This window comes from Pelodiscus sinensis, chromosome 12 (assembly GCF_049634645.1).
Source record: "Pelodiscus sinensis isolate JC-2024 chromosome 12, ASM4963464v1, whole genome shotgun sequence".
Classification (NCBI taxonomy): Eukaryota; Metazoa; Chordata; order Testudines; family Trionychidae; genus Pelodiscus; species Pelodiscus sinensis.
In genome coordinates, this window is record NC_134722.1 from 21,706,703 (window position 1) to 21,721,444 (window position 14,742).

General features: G+C 43.4%; 1 protein-coding gene across 1 annotated transcript in view; it reads left to right on the forward strand.

The window, feature by feature from the left end:
• The window catches only part of PEPD (peptidase D), a 257,662-nt gene that overhangs the window by 11,086 nt on the left and 231,834 nt on the right, over positions 1-14,742 (forward strand). The gene's annotated exons all lie outside the window — the stretch shown is intronic.

Consider the following 14,742-nt stretch of genomic DNA (forward strand, 5'->3'; position numbering starts at 1 on the left):
CATGCCATGTGACCTTAGCAAATCACTTGACCTGCTTTCACTTCAGTCATTTCATGTAAGACCAAAATAAAACCAAATGAAAATATCATGATGCTGCCTGTATACGTAAATTAGCTGAATAAGCACCTGATCCTGTGGAATGCTGAGCACCACCTGCTTGGTACAGCATTGAGGGTTGGACTGTCAGATATTATTAGGGTAGCTTAAATTAGTGTCTTATTGAAGGCCTCATCTTGCATTTATTGAATCTCTCTGTCGCATACTAATTTAAAAAATTCAGAATTATGTTTTAAATTGATAGTGATAATATAGTTTTCAAGTTGGTTTAAAATGAGTTTTCCGGAATTCTGTTGGGTAACTCATAGACTCATAGAGACTCATAGACTTTAAGGTCAGAAGGGACCATTATGATCATCTAGTCTGACCCCCTGCACAGTGCAGGCCACAGAATCTCGCCCACCCCTCTTAGAATAATCCTCTCACCTATGTCTCAGATATTGAAGCCTTCAAATACTTTGAAGGCCCCAACATGCAGAGAGTCCTTCAGCTGTGATCTGTGCCCAATGCTACAGAGGAAGGCGAAAAACCTCCAGGGCCTCTGCCAATCTACCCTGGAGGAAAATTCCTTCCTGACCCCAAATATGGCGATCAGCTAAACCCTGAGCATGTGGGCAAGACTCACCAGCCAGACACCCAGAAAGTTCCCTATAGCAACTCCTATCATCCCTCCATTGACCTATTTCCAGCTTTTATTAAAATAACAAGCTTTTATTTTTAAGGATTCTGGGTGCAGCCCTCCTCTTCCCTTCCCCCTTGCACAGATGTTTAAGAAAATATAATAAAATATATCAATAGCAAGGCATTTTGCCAAATTGTTGAATTCTCAGTGGTTTGGGTTTGTACACATGCTGCTTAATGAATGCATAGATACACTTTCCGATGGGTGAATTCTTCTAACAATTCCCTTTGATGTGAGGCAGAGGTTGGTGAATGAATCTGCACACTTGCAATGCTTTTTTTCTCCAGTCTCCTGAGTCTACCTTGCCATTGGGAATGTAGGATTTATCAGACCCAAGGTTCATCTAATGCAGTAGTCTCCAACCTTTTTACACCCAAGATCACATTTTAAATCTCAGAACAAGCAAAGATCTACCGCCCCATCCTTCCCCCAAAACCCCATCCCTTCCCTGAAGCCCCGCCCTCTCTCTATTCTCCTCCTCTCCATCACTTGCAATCCCCAGCCCTTATATACTCTACACTGCCACTTTTGTTCCCAATTCTTATGTAAGAAGAGGTGTTTCCAACATTTGGCCTGTCTGGTCTGGACCAAATGTTAGAAAAGTCCCTTCTTTTGGAGTCCCCCTTATTCCTGGAACGAGGAATATAGGGGTTACCGAAAGAGCATGTTTGCTCTTCCACTAAAAAAAGCAGAGGAACAAATGCATCCCTGGATGTGGAAGAATTTTTTCCAGAATATCTCTGGAATCTTGGAAAAACTCCTGCAGTCTAGCCATACCCTCACTGGGAAAGGATGTGTGGGCTCTAAGGTGGGAATGAGGGATTTGGTGTGGGAAGGGGGTGAGAGGTTCAAGCTCTGGGAGGAAATATGGATGCAGGAGGAGATGGGGAAGGGGATGCTTGGGGAGGGGGCTCCTGGCTGGGGTTTGTTGGGGTCAGATGGAGGACTGGGTACTACGCAAGCCACAGGCTTGTGGCTGTGAGGGCAGGAATTTGGGTTAGGGAGTGTAAGAGGCTCAGGGCAGGGGGTTCCAGTGTATGATAGGCTTAGAAGTAGGGTCTGGGGGGGAGGAGGGGAAGGTGCAGGAGTATTATAATGCTGTGGCCAGATGGGGGCTTGGCCCCAATTGGGGGTTTGTTGGCCAAGCTTCATTTTTGAATAAAATACTATGTCAAACACAAAAAGTTTTTGCTTTGTCTTTATGAGAAGGGCAGGGAACCAGTTTTGAGTCAGGGAGTCACTGACCCACAGAAAACTCAGTTGGGGCCACACAAGGGAGATGCAAAAAAAAAAAATCTCACCTCCTCCTCAAAACCCCCCAAGCCTCACTAATGTGGCCCCGACTGTGCTGGTGGGAGCAGGGGACATGGTACTGGGGAAGGGTGCTAGTGGGTGCTGGAGCAGGGGACAGAGTGTTGGGGTGGGGGGCAGGGTTCTGCAGGAGGGCACAAGGGAGAGGGAACAGGGTGCTGAGGGGGAGGGGACCAGTGGGAGCAGGGGACAGGGTGCTGGGGTGGGGGCAGGGAACAGGGTGCCAGTGGGGGGCAGGGAGTCCCCTGCACCATCCTTCTCCCAGGACTCCCCTCCCTCCCCCATGCAGGGGAGGGAAGCCCCTGCACGTGCCTCCTCCGGGGCCAACTCCTCCTCCTGCGGAGCAGGGAAAAGCACCCGTGCACCTCCTCCAGGGGCTACTCCCCCTTCCTCGGCGCAGGGAAGGCTCAGTGCGCACCTCCTCTGGAGGACCTCCCCCCCTGCAAGTTCTGCCACACCACAGACCTGAAGGAGGGGAGCAGCCAGCGCACTTCCAGAACCCCCGGAAGTGGCACGCAGCTGCAGGACTTCCTTCCCCCCTGCAGTAAGCCGGCACTACCTCCATTTTCGTTGGAGGTAGATAGTGGGGGTGGGAGGAAATGGGGAGGGCCCTGATCACGATCGACTAGTTGATCACGCTCGATTGGTTTTGCACCCTTCCCCACTGGATGTAATATTCTGTTTCTGACCATGACTGGTGCTAGATGCCGCAAAGGAAGGTATAAAAGAACCTCCTCACTGGGCAGATGTGGGATAATTTACCTATCAGATTTAAGTGTTAACCATGGTATCTAATAATTAGAGATTGGTTGAAGACCTGAAACATCAGGCTAAATATCCCTTCCAAAATTGTTATGATCAATTTACTTTTTGAATCTTGCTAAGTCAGGAGGTAGGAGAATTCTTTTTTAAGAGCCTTCTTTTCCCCCTTTTTAACCTGGTCCTTGACTTAAGCCCGCAAGACCTTCCATTAACTCTGCATTATTGAGTAAAACGCATATTACAATGCAGTGCTGTTTTGGTAAACCTTGTGCAAACTTTACTAAAGTGACATGGGTGTAATAAAACCTGTAGGCTTACGAACAGAGCACAGGAAGTGTATGGATGCTGAAATTGCTAATGCCCAGATTTGCAAACAAGTCCTTCTCCTTGAATCTAATTCCAAACTGACACTAATCACCTTGTAATTTCATCTAGGCATTTTTGGTTGTTGTTTAACAAGGCTTTTTGCATATTAAAGAATTTATAACTCTTGTCTTTTGTTTATTATTTGATCAGTTTTCCTCTTTCAGATCCATGTTCTGTTTCAGTCTTCTGAATTTATGTTTCCCAAAATGTGATTGTTGTGGCTCACGGATTTTCTGTACCTTAGACTGTATCACAAGGCTACAACATCCCTTCCCCCATTTACCACTGTATCTACCTCACCTGGATTTGGTCTAGCTACAGTGTTCCCTCTAAGGTTTTCCAGCTGTGAGAGGAGTGAGTTTTGTCTTGTGCAGTCATGTTTGGAGAGCTGTGTGTGGCAGTGAGCTCTGAGAGGCGAAAGAAAAGTGCGGGAGAGTGGGAAAGAGAGATGCAGAGGGCCCCATCCCCAGGAGAAGCTGCACTACAACCCGGCTCCAGCTTTGGGAAGCCACCATACGGCCCACCCAGGGAGTAGTCGGGCAGCCACTATGTGGCCCTGGCCACAGCTCCAGCCCTGGGAAAGGGCTGGAGCTGGCCCCTGGAGCAGCGCCCCCACCATACGGCCCCGACTGCCACAGCAGCCCTGGCCACCCCACACACTGACTCACCTGGGCTCTGGAGAAGCTGCCTGCCACCCAAGACGTAGCACCTCCAGCCTAGCCCCAGCCATCAGAGCAGCCGCCTGCTGCCCACAATGCAGCGTCTCCGGCCTCCACCGCTGGAGCAGCCGTCACCCACCACAGGGCCCCCGCATCCCAGAGCAACCAGGCAGTCGCTGGCTGCAGCTTGAGCTCTGGGTAGTTAGGGACAGCAAAGAGATGTGTGGCTAAGCCCTCAATCACCCACCAGCACTACCCAAAGCAGCAGCAGCTCACCTTCCACCAGCAAGCTGCTACGCGGCTCTGCTTAGGAGATGGGAGAGGTGGACATTTTCTCTGTATGCTTGCACAAGCATGCACCTTAGAGGGAACTTAGTCCATCTATATAATTCTTTCTGGGAGCTTCAGACCAAACTAAACTTTTGCCGTGATTAGGGACAGCACCTTCAAAAATAAATATGATTTATTGGTTCATAGAAGCCTAAGCAGAGAGAAGCATGGTCATTACAGTTAAAGCCGGTGTGTATATTTATATCTAAATCCAGGCTTTCTGTGTCAGTTTGGGTAGATTCTCTTTAACCCAGGCTCTCCCAAGCTTTGTAGGATATCTTCTGCAACACCTTGAGAGTCTGACATCTCCAGTTCAGGGACTCTCTCTCCTCAACTCTCAGGATGGCTTTTATCCAATCCAAAGATATGACCTGGGATCAGGTACCTTGCCAAAACAGCTTGTTTGTTTCTTTAGAAAGGGTAGGCTGCGTTCTCCCAATAGTAGATTCATGCTATTGTGAACTGTATTGTTCATTTGGGCACCAAGCAAACAAGGTTATCTGCAGTAATTAATATGTTTTCTGGAATCCAAAAGCTTTGATTTTAATACTTAATTAGCAACCTAATTCAGCAAACCTACAGATATATAAAAATCTATTTATATAGCACACATAAAAGTAAATGCAATTACTTCCCACAAATTTCACAATGCTTAGTTGCAAATAGTTTATCTGTAGCATATAGCACGTGGGTGTACAGTATATAGTGCTATATCTTAAAAAACAAACAAACCCCAAACCCTTCACTTTTCATGCTAGAGCCTCAGAGCATTGTAATGATCACAATGCATCTGATAATCTCAGACGTTAATGATGTTATCCACACAACATCCCTGTGAGAGAGGGAAATATTTAAATTCATTTTACAGATAAGTAGCTAAAGCACAGAAAGAGAACATGCTTAATTTTACTTGCATGCTTGGTCTTATGGTAGTTCATGGAGTTACATATGTATTACTTTATGCTCATGAGTAAGTTTTTGCTAAGTTCAGCACTAGGGGAGATGAACCTCCATCTTCTGTTCCAGACCAGTGCTTTAAAACCACCAAACTATTAGACGATGAAGTCTGTAGCTCTTTGTTTTTTTCTATAGAATCATAGAACTAGAAGGGACCTTGAGAGATCATCAAGTCCAGTCCCCTGCCCTCTCAGAAATACCATCTCAATCATCCCTGATAGATGTCTAATGTGCTGTTAAATATCTCCAGTGCTGGACATTCCACAACATGCCTAGGTAATTTATTCCAATGTTTAACCACCCTGACAGTTAGTTTTCCCAAATGTCCAACCTAAACCTCCCTTGTTATAGTTTAAATACATTGCTTCATGTCCTATCATCAGAAGCCAAGGAGAACAATTTCCCCGACCCCCCCCATCCTTGGGGCACCCTTTTAGATACCTGAAAACCGTTATGTCCCCTCTCAGTCTTCTCTTTTCCAAACTAAAAAAGACCAGTTCCTTCAGCCTTTCCTCATAGGTCATGTTTTCTAAACCTTTAATCATTTTTGTTGCTCTTCTCTGGATTTTCTCCACGTCTTTCTTGAAATGTGGTGCCCAGAACTGGACACAATACTTCAATTGAGGCCTAATCAGTGCAGAGTAGAGAGAGGAATGACTTCTCATGTCTTGCCCACAACATTCCTGTTAATACATCCCAGAATCATGTTTGCTGCTTTTTTTTTTTTTTTTTGCAACAGTAACACACTGTTGACTCATGTTTACCTTGTCTATTTATGACTGCTAGATCCCTTTCTGCAGTACTCCTTCCTAAACAGTCATTTCCCATTCTGTTTGTGTGAAACTGATTTTTCCTTCCTAAGTGGAGGACAGTAAAACTCCAATTGTCTGGTATCCAGTGGTCTGGCACTCCTGATAGTCTGGCACCATCTGGAACCCAGAAGTGCTCCAGGTAGCCGGACAATTGGAGTTGCTCTGCCCCGGGCTTCCCCGAGTCAGCCTCTGGTCAGTTTCAGAAGTGGCTGACTTGGGGACGCTGGGGTGCTGGGTTGGTCCCGTAGCGCCGCCCCTCAGTGCTCTGGGACCAACGCGGCAGGATCCCAGCTGCGGTGCTCTGCCCTGGGCTTCCCGGAGTCAGCCACTGGTCAGTTTCAGCAGCGGCTGACTTGGGGAAGTCTGGGGCAGAGCAGCTGGGTTGCTGCCAGGTTGGTCCTGCAGCGCTGCCCCCCCTTCCCCCTCCCCAACCTCTCATAGCCCCCCCTTCTGATAGTCCGGCATATTTGATAATCCGGCACCCCCTGGGTCCTAAAGGTGCCGGTTTATCAGAAGCTTACTGTACTTTGCATTTGTCTTTATTAAACTTCATCCTATTTACCTCAGACCATTTCTCCAATTTGTTCAGGTCCTTTTAAATTATGACCTTATCCTCCAAAACAGTTGCAACCTCTCCCAGCTTGTTAACCTCTGCAAACTTAATAAGAATACTTTCTATACCATCATCTAAATTAGCGGCGCACAACCCATGGGTTGTGACCCCTTTGGGGGTCGCAGATGACGGGGAATTTTCCCGAGGGTTCAGATGGGGGACCAAACCCCTACCAAATCAATTTCAGGCACCCTTCTTCAGCAACCAGCTTTATTCAAGAATGCATTCCAGGGCAGGAACTCCAGGATACTCTCAGGAGAACTGCAACCGCCCTCACACAAGACAATATTTTTTGTATTACCTTGCATGGTAATCATCCTGTACTCATTGACCACTTACAATTACACACATACACAGGTCATGCCCTTATGCAGCAAATCTCCTCCAATCACTACATATCACCTCACATTCCATTCCCAAACTATCTCTTCAGAGCAGTACTTCCTCAAAAACAGATTAATACCAGTAAAACAGGTTTATACCAGTTTTACTTATCTTCTTACTTGTTGCTTACCTGTGAACATGCATGTGTACCACTTTACAAGGATCAGGCTTAACATCTAGGTCACACCAACAGCAAGTTAATTTTATCCTTCATTCCCCCCATTGATCATAATTAATCTTACGCATTCTTTCCTATTCATCCTCAAACATGTAAGTGTCTTTGTAGTCTATCTCGTGATGGTTCTATACATTTAGCAGTAGCATCTGTTGAACTTTGTTTTCTGCTACACTCGCTATCTTTTGTAAGCTTCTTTTAATACAGCATAAGGCTAGCTGTATTATTATATAGAGAGAGCATATGAATACAAGAAACATCAATATTCCCATCAACACCTTCTTCATGAGTTCACTTAATCCTGTTCCCAACCAATTCAAAGGATTCCAGTCTTGCAATTGCTCCCTAAATGTTCTTGTCTGGGTGGACAAAGTTTGGATTTCCTTTATCCTTGTGGTTAGGTTTGAACTCACATCAGAAACTTTAACACAACACTCTGGGCCTATTAATCCACATACCTCTCCTTGAGCCGCTAGAAGATAGTCAAGAGCCAGTCTGTTTTGTTGGGTAAAGATTCGCAATTCATTTAAATTTTCTTGTACCACACCTAGTGCACCCTTGGTGGTAGTCATAAATTTCTCTATAAGCAGGGATATTGTTTTCAAATCATGATTTGTTTTTGCCTGCCGTACCCATGGAATGGTGGTTTCAGCTACTGCAAGGGCAGTTTGCTCTACCCAATTCCATACTTCCTCCCAAGACCCCTCCTGCTTCTTCCTGATATGCCCTGGCGGCAAAGTGTCAACAGTTCTCATAGCTGGTGCCACGAGACCGAAATAACAAAGCCCTGAGGCATTTTGCAGAAGCCTTTTATAGGCAAATTTACCACATATCCACCAATAATTATATACGTCTCATGAGCTGGACTGATACATCATCATGGCTCGGTTTTCAAATGTGGTGTTACCTTCCTTGCAATTATCTGCACTAGTGGTCCCTCCCCAAATGGTTGTTATTTGTGGTTTGAATAGAGTACCCCAAAGACATGAGGTAGACATAGTGGAACCATTATGCCAGACATGTGTCCCATTCACTTTCGTTATAATGTGCATACAGCTTGATGTCCCTACAATGGTGGTACCTGTAAGGTTCCTACATAGGGGACTTGTACCACTAAATAATAATTGGATGCACCCAGTCTGGTTGAACCACACAGTTTGGTCATGTGTCAGTAGTCCAGTTTTGTTTAACGGAAGGGTACCCGTTTGGTATCCACTATGTGTCTTCCTGGGTGGTCGCAGCGCTGGGCCGGCTGCCATTTTGTTCTCCCCGCATGGCGCCCGGTGGGAGCAGGGGGAGTGGCAGGAGAGCGCCACTGATCTATATAATTGATGAAGATATTGAACAGAACCAGTCTCCAAATAACCCCTGCAGAACCCCACTTGTTATGCCCATCCAGCATGACTGTCAACTATTAATAACTACCCTCTGAGAACTGTTATCCAGCCAGTGATGCATCCACCTTTTAGTAGCCCCATGTAAGTTGTATTTGTCTAGTTTACTGATAAGGTCATATGAGACTGTATCAATTGCCTTACTAAAGTCTAGCTATACCACGCCCACTACTTTTCCCTTATTCACAAGACTTGTTATCCTATCAAAGAAAGCTGTCAGATTGGTTAGATGTGGTTTGCTCTTTACAAATCCATGCTGGCTGTTACCTTGTTATGCTAAATGAAGCGCACAAGATAATTTATAGGGGGAAAAGGCAGCATGCTGCATTTATTGAGAATACAACAGTAGCATATGCTTTTCAGTCACTCTCACATACATACACACATGGTCCCGCCAGACGATGTTATAGTTACCAGTCCAGAGTCTGTATCAATCTAGTGGCCAGCAAGATCAATAACAGAGGGGGAGCAGGGACTTTTGTCAGTCGTGATCTGATGCTCTTCTTGAGTTGGTGGCAAGACGAGTCCAAAGTTCCATAGCAAAGCACCCTGCTTTTATAATCCTTTTCTCTGTTGAAGTCTATAGATTCCGCTGTGTCGGTTATCTTGTTGATGTCAATCATTCCCAAAACATTTCTAAAGCTCATCCTGTAATCAATCGTCTTTTAGGGGTGCTTGCTTCACTTTAAAGCCATCAATCTGCCAACCCGATCACTCCTTGGCCATGGGTATGCATTGGTGGTAACTGATGGTTCTACTGATGCTGATCAGTCTGTTTTCACCCACGCTCACTCCTCCTCCTTTGGCCATCTGGTTCTGAGCAATAACCTTTGCACCTTTATCTCGACACATAAATACCACTTCCACACACAATCTTTTACAAGGCCTTTCGAAGAAAAGCATAACATTGGTATCTCATATTGGGCAAAGCAAGAGGCATTGTAAATCAAACCATTAAAACTTCAGCCTTTAACATCCCTCTAATCTTATTAACATAGACACCATACCAGAACTCTATTTTCTTACTTGCTAAACTTTAAAACTAAAGGGCTTAATTTAATAAAATGATAATATGTTACCTTACATTGCTATACCTAAAATACAAATATATAAAAAAAGAATAAAACCTTCAATCCAAACAACCTATCATCTTATTTTCTTTCAGGTGTTTGTAGATAAATTCCTTAATTACCTGCTCAATTATCTTTCCTGGCATAGAAATTAAACTGATGGGTCTATAGTTTCCTGGGTTGTTCTTATTTCCCTTTTCGTAGATGGGCACTATCTTTGCCTTTTTCTAGTCTTCTAGAATCTTTCCTGACGTCCATGAATTTTCAGAGATGATAGCTAAATGATGAAGGACATAGGCAATTCTCTTTCCAGATCCTGTTTTACTACTTCAGTAGTAAAAATTGCTCAATACCATAGCCCTTGAGAAATTGGCCTATTTGTATTCATTTACTTTTTCAGAATTTTAATTGTATTTGTCCCATGTCTAACAAGTTAAACTTTTTGGTCCCTACAACATTTCACAATCTTACCGTTTCTAATTTTGTTGTGATCTCACATTGGATTGTTTCTATCTGAAGCCATAACCTTTATTTTAATGCTAATTTTGAGGGATGTGATTGCAGCCATTTCCATGTGTTGAACTGTCAGACCATATGGCAGGGCATGTCTGCTGTCTTCTGAGAGAGATTGAGTGTCTGTTATAGTCTTTAAAGCTACTTTGGAACTGAAATTGTTTATGATCATGTTAGAGTAGAATATTACTATCTGGAATGTTCTAATATGAAAGGTGCACCTGTCTGGCAAAGTGTAGATGTTACTTCACTCCCATATGTACACCATGAATCCTATTCCAGGTGTAAGTTATTTGCCTGCTTATAGTTAAAGCATTACTACCTCCTCATTGGTTCTTTTATGCTAGTTGAGATAAGCTGTTTGCTGCCCATGGTGAACATGAACATCTGATCTGAAAAAAAAGCCTTCTAAATATATCCAGTATCCATCTTTTCATATTGTATTTCCCCATAAAGTAGTATTCATTTGTAATGTACATATTATAGCTTTCTCGATCTAATGTTGTGAGATGCTCAACAATTTGTTTAGTGAATTATAGGTTTCTTATATCAAAGATTTTGGTAAAACTGAATTTTGTTGTAATTATCTCTCTTGGCAGTATATATTAGAGTATTTTTATCATCACTGGTATCTTTCAGTAAGGATACAGAGTGGAGTCTGGAGAACAGAATCCCTGTCTTTGATTCTTATTTTGTTTTGTCAGCCACTGTCATGTACCTTTACTACTTGTCAGAAAGACGGATGAATAACTCATTTGTGAGTCAGAAGTCCTGCTTCATAAGTTGGTTGGCAGGAGGTGTACTATGCTGATGTTGAGTTACTCCTCTGAAGACTCAATTTTAAGTCAAAATGAGTATTAAAAGAAAACCAGCAAATTAATTTGCCTTCCATACCATTTTTGTTTATCTAACATGTTTTGCCTTTTCAGTTCTCTTGTATGCAGATGAAAAGGTACTATCAACCCACCAAAGACAATGTTAATTAACATCAGAGCAATGCAAATTGCTTTTATCTTTGTTGTACAGTATTCTGTAGTCTTAGATGTCTCTTTTGACATCCAATCTCCCAGTTCATAGTGCAACATACTCTTAATTTATTTGTTGCATTGTTTTTTATTTAAGGTACATGTGGAGAGTTGTGTCTATGCATTTTTGTCTTGACACACACACACAGCATGAGTGAGTCTTAAGAGGTTTCTGTATAAAAGTTTAAGGGTTGTTATCAGTTGTTTGTAATATCCTGTTTAACTCTTAACTTTTTGTAGCTCTGTCTCATTTTCAAGGTAATAAATTTCCTTTTGTTACACATCTAAGAAAACATACACAATTATGTGTTTAGAGAGCTGTTAGGTAAAGTTTGGACATTGGCCAGTAGGGAAGTTAACTTTTTTTCTTGTTCATCTTGCAAAAATGGGTCTGCTGTGCTTTTTTTATTTTATGATCTTATTTTGGCTAAAGACAATCTAGTGCTACAGAGCGAACTGGTTTATAGCTGGATGGAGTGTGAGATTACAACTCTGATCGTGAATATTGCAATCTTGATTTTTTTCATTGACTGTTTTGCTTATCTTTAAGCCAGTGAATCTCTGCTAATGCAATATCAATTAACTATTGAAGTGATGATATAAAGCTCTAATGGATGCTTAAACCCTATAAGGCAGAGTTAAAATACAGCATAGAATTTATTGAAGGCAGGAAGTAAGGATTGGCAGAGTTCAATTTAATGAGCTTGAAGACTTGAGAAGACAACACAATCAACAAGTATCAGTTGGATACGAGAGATAAAGTTCTCCATGTGAGAGTAATCAAGCTTAACATGAAAAGTAATTAGAACAGGTTCTATAAATACATTAAGAATAAGAGAAAAGATGAAGGAAAGTACAGATCGGGGGGGCAATAAGTAGACCGCAGGATGGACACAGTTCAGCAGGGTTAGCCCCTGGCAGGCCACTGATGCTTTATTTACCTGCACGTCTGACTGCTTGCGTCTCCCGTTGGCCGTACATCACTGTTCCCAGGAAATAGGAGCTGCGGGAAGTGATATCCTAGTTCAATGGTGATCCGTGGTTAACAGGAGGTGCAAGTGGCTGAACCTGTGGACAAACAGGTACATAAAGTTTATTGTCCATCCCTGGTGTAGATACTCTACTTAGCTGGGGAAGGAGAGCTAACAAAGAATGACATCAAGAAGGTCCAAGTGCTTAATGCTTATATTGTTTCAGTCTTTTCTAAAGAGGTTGATTGTAACCAGATGTTTTTCTTTGAGTGATGTCCCCATGGGTACTCCACAGTTGGTGTTGGGTTTGTCCCTGCACCACAGATTGGAGACTTTGAGAGCAGTGATTGGGTGGGCTGCATATGGGCAAGCAGAGAGCGGTGCTCTCGCCTTTGAAGTAGCGTGCGCAGCCCACTTCTCCTCAGTTCCTTCTTCGTCGCCCTTGGCTGCAGACGGAGCTTAGTTCTCTCCTCCTCAGCATGCTCTGCAGGACAAAGCAGAACCACTTTCTCAGTATAAATAGTCCTGAGGCACTCAGGACTTCTTTCTCTTTACACAGAGACCAAAAAAACCAAAACAAAAAATGGCCACTGCCACCGGCTTTTGTCGCCATGCAGCGGCAAGCCGCAGCAAGAAAAAAATACAGGAACCAGTGACCTATGAGCAGTCAGCTTGTACAATTACAGATACCTTCTGGGAGACATGCCAGACTTTCCTAAGAAGAAAAGATGCAGCAAATGCTGACAAATTATGCCAGCCTCAGATGCCCACAGCAAATGTATACACTGTTTGGGGGACACATGTGTACCTCACAAATGTGTCCATTGCCGTAGCCTCACAACAAAAGCTCGCAAAGAAAGGAAGCGCACAGCATCCTAGACCCCTGTAATCATCAAGGGGGCAATAAGGGCTTGAGCGCAATTTCTCTTCAGGGCAAACATTCTAGCCCTTCACATCAGAGAACATGCTCAGAAACTAGACCCTTACCAGCCCCCACAGTCTCCCCTCAAGAATTAGCAAAGGAGATGAGCCAGGCACTTCAGACACCGTAAAACTAGCTACAGGCATAAAGGGAAACAAGACGACCTTTTATAAATACATTAAAAGCAAGAGGAAGACCAAGGACAGGGTAGGCCCACTGCTTAGCGAGGAGGGAGAAGCAGTAACAGGGAACTTGGAAATGGCGGAGATGCTCAATGACTTCTTTGTTTCGGTCTTCACCGAGAAGTCTGGAGGTGTGCCTAACGTAGTGAATACAAACAGAGAGAGGGTAAGTTTAGAAGATAGGATACACAAAGAACAAGTTAAAAATCACTTAGGAAAGTTAGATGTCAGCAAGTCACCAGGTCCTGATGAAATGCATCCCAGGATACTCAAGGAGCTGATAGAGGAGATATCTGAGCCTTTAGCTATGATCTTTGAAAAATCATGGCAGACAGGAGAGATTCCAGAAGACTGGAAAAGGGCAAATATTGTGCCCATCTATAAAAAGGGGAATAAGAACAACCCAGGAAATTATAGACCGGTCAGTTTAACGTCTGTCCCAGGGAAGATAATGGAGCAGGTAATTAAGGAAATAGTATGCAAACACTTGGAAAGTAATAAAGTGATAGGGAATAGCCAGCATGGGTTTGTGAAGAACAAGTCATGCCAAACTAATCTGATAGCTTTCTTTGAAAAGATAACGAGCCTTGTGGATAAGGGAGAAGCGGTGGATGTCATATACCTAGACTTTAGTAAGGCATTTGATACGGTCTCGCATGATATTCTTATTGATAAACTAGGCAAATATAACTTAGATAGGGCCACGATAAGGTGGGTGCATAATTGGCTGGATAACCGTAGTCAGAGAGTTGTTGTTAATGGTTCTAAATCCTGCTGGAAAGGGATAACAAGTGGAGTTCCTCAAGGGTCTGTTTTGGGACCCGTACTATTCAATATCTTCATCAATGATGTAGATATTGGGATAGAGAGTACTCTTATTAAGTTTGCAGATGATACCAAACTGGGTGGGGTTGCGACTTCTTTGGAGGATAGGGACATAATTCAAAATGACCTTAGCAAGTTAGAGAAATGGTCAGAGGTAAACAGGATGAGGTTTAATAAAGAGAAATGCAAAGTGCTCCACTTAGGAAGGAACAATCAGTTCCATACATACAAGATGGGAAGCGACTGTCTAGGAAGGAGCATGGCGGAAAGGGATCTAGGGGTCATAGTGGACCACAAGTTGAATATGAGTCAACAGTGTGATGCTGTTGCAAAAAAAGCAAATATGATTCTAGGTTGTATCAACAGGTGTGTTGTAAGCAAAACTCGTGAAGTCATTCTGCCGCTCTATTCTGCACTAGTTAGGCCTCAGCTGGAGTACTGTGTCCAGTTCTGGGCGCCACATTTCAAGAAAGATGTGGAGAAATTGGAAAGGGTACAGAGAAGAGCGACAAGAATGATTAAAGGTTTAGAGAACATGACCTATGAAGCCAGGCTTCATGAACTGGGCTTGTTTAGTTTGGAAAAAAGAAGATTAAGGGGGGACATGATAGCGGTTTTCAAATATCTAAAAGGGTGTCACAAGGAGGAAGGCAAAAATTTGTTCCTCTTGGTTTCTGAGGACAGGACAAGGAGTAATGGGCTTAAAGTGCAGCAGGGGAGGTTTAGATTGGA